This window comes from Bison bison, unplaced genomic scaffold, assembly GCF_000754665.1.
Source record: "Bison bison bison isolate TAMUID 2011002044 unplaced genomic scaffold, Bison_UMD1.0 scf7180017864213, whole genome shotgun sequence".
NCBI classification, from domain to species: Eukaryota; Metazoa; Chordata; class Mammalia; order Artiodactyla; family Bovidae; genus Bison; species Bison bison.
The window spans coordinates 7039337-7042151 of record NW_011494785.1 but is presented as its reverse complement, the minus strand read 5'-3'; positions in this window follow the sequence as shown (position 1 = coordinate 7042151).

The following is a 2815-nucleotide window of genomic DNA, read 5'->3' as shown; positions in this document are numbered from 1 at the left end:
CCTCGAAGAGTCAGACAGGACTGAGCGACTTCACTTTCACTTTTCACTTTCACGCACTGGAGAAGGAAATGGCAGCCCACTCCAGTGTTCTTGCCTGGAGAATCCCAGGGACGGGGGAGCCTGGTGGGCTGCCGTCTATGGGGTCGCACAGAGTCGGACATGACTGAAGCAACTTAGCAGCAGCAGCAGCAGCATACTTTCACAATAATAAATGGAAGTATCCTTTTCTCCAAATTCTCCAAATTTTAATTTTTTGTCTATACAATGGATGAAAATTCTTCTTTTTATAACGTGCCCAAAAAGTTAACATAAGGGAAATTTAATATACCTCTTTAGCCAACTGACTGTGGAACCACAGACTCTCAGGACTGGACAGTCCCAATCCTTCTTTCATATTAGGCCATGGAGGGACGGGGACTCAAGAGATATACCTAGCCTTTGAGTTATGTAGGAATTCAGGTCCCCACGCAGGAGGAGGATTGTAACCTTAGGCTGAACACAAGATTCCTGGAGAACTGCCCCTGTTATCTCACCACCAACCAATCAGGAGAAAGGCTGCACAGGATGGAAGATAAGGAAGACTGATCCCCTCCCCAAATGACTGTCCCTTTAAAAACTGTATGGTCAGCAGAATTTCAGAGTTGGCTTTGGACATGAGCCTGCTTCTCCCCAAGTTGTTGGCCTCTTGAATAAAGCCACCTTTCCTTTCCAACCAAGACTTGTCTCTGAGTACTGGCTTTTAAGCAATGTGCAGCTGAACCCGGTGTTTCCCCAGTGGCTCAGTGGTAAAGAATCCACCTGTAATGCAGGAAACTGAGGTTCGATTCCTGGGTCAGGAAGATCCCCTGGAGGAGGGCATAGCAACCCACTCCAGTATTCTTGCCTGGAGAAACCCATGAATGGAGGAGCCTGGCGGTCTACAGTCCACAGAGTCGCAAACAGTCGGACGTGACTGAAGCAACTGAGCATGCACGTGGTTGAACCTGAGTTCAGTAACAGGCTAGCTCTACAGAAATAAAAGATCAGCTTAATAGCCCAATGCCAATGGCATCTGGGGCTTCCCAGGTGGCGCTAATGGTAAAGAACCCATCTGCCAATGCAGGTTAGGCATAAGAGACGCCAGTTTGATCTCTGGCTGGGGAAGATCCCCTAGAGAAGGGAATGGCAATCTACTCCAGTATTCTTGCCTGCAGAATCCCATGGACAGAGGAAACTGGCAGGATACAGTCCATAGGGTTGCACAGAGTTGGACACAACTGAAGCAACTTAGCAATGGCATCTGATTTCTTTTACAGGTTCTTTCAAAAAATGCTAGAAGACCAATATTCTTGAAGGGTTGAGAAGGCCATCTTGTGTGGAATCTACAGATATCATTGACTCTGATGAAATAAAATTCATACTATAGAAAGATAAGAAAAATTTAAACATAAAATCCTCCTTTGCCTTTGGGGCCTCCTCCCTCCCCTTTAGCATGTATTGTGACTGTTTTAACTAGACCTCCTTGTTGCTGTTGCTTAGTTGCTAAGTCCTGTCTGACTCTGCTTGTCCAACCCCATGGTCTGCAGCACACTAGGCTTCTCTGTCCTCCACTCTCCTAGAGTTTGCTCAAATTCATGTTGATTGAGTTGGTGATGCCATCCAACCATCTCATCCTCTGTTGTCCCCTTCTTCTCCTGCCCTCAATCTTTCCCAGCATCGGGGTTTTTTCCAAAGAGTTGGCTCTTCAAGTCAGGTGGCCAAATATTGGAGCTTCAGCTTCAGCATCAACCCTTGCAATGAATGTTCAGGGTTGATTTCCTTTAGGACTGACTGGTTTGGGAGACCTCCTTGGGAGATAGATAGACTGCCTGAGGAAGGGTCACAACTCTTTAGGAGGTAGGCTTCCTTTTTTAAAGAAGTTTCTACTGTTTTATTTTTGGCCTTGAGCCACGTGGGATCTTAGTTCCCAGACCAGGGATCGAACCTGTACCCTCTGCAGTGGAAGAGCAAAGACTTAAACCACTGGACCCCCAAGGAAGTCTAGATAATCTTCCTTCTTAATCTCATAAAATGCAATGATGACCCATTGATCTGGATTGTGTCAACTGTCCATAATACGGGCCTTATGGGACTTCCCCAGCGGTCCAGTGGATACAACTCTGTGCTCCCAGTACAGGAAGCCAAGGTTTGATCCCTGGTCAGAGAACTAAGATCTCACATACCGCAACTACTGAGTTAGAGTACCACAATGAAGACCCAATGCAGCCAAAATAAATAAATATATAAAAATAAAATCTAAAAACAAACCCCCACAAAACCCAATAATAGGGGACTTCCCAGGTGGCCCAGTGGTTAAGACTGTGCTTCCACTGCGGGGGTGGGGGTGTGTGTTCGGGGCACAGGTTCAGTCCCTGATGGTGGTGATGGTTGTACAATACAATGAATGTATTAATATGATTTAACTGTATGCTTTAAAATAGTTAAGATGGTAATTTTTATGTTATGTGTTTTGCACAAAAAAACTTTTTAATTAAAAGCCAAAATATCAGAATAACAAAAAAAATCAGAACTATCCTCCAAAAATCCCCCTGAAAGTGTCAGGGGTAGGGAAGGGCATCTTCTTCCCCCAACCCAACAGTGAATTCAAGGAGGAGTTGCTGGGGAGGAAGGAGGGAAAGCGTCATTGATTATCTTAAGGAGCAGTGGTTCCGTGGCAGCAGAGGAGACACACGAGAAGACTGATGGCAGCCCAGAGCCTCTGTGGAGGGACAAGCTGCGGGTGCCATCAACGAGGGGTGATGTCCCACGCTGGGTACAAGGGTGACTCTGCCATCTG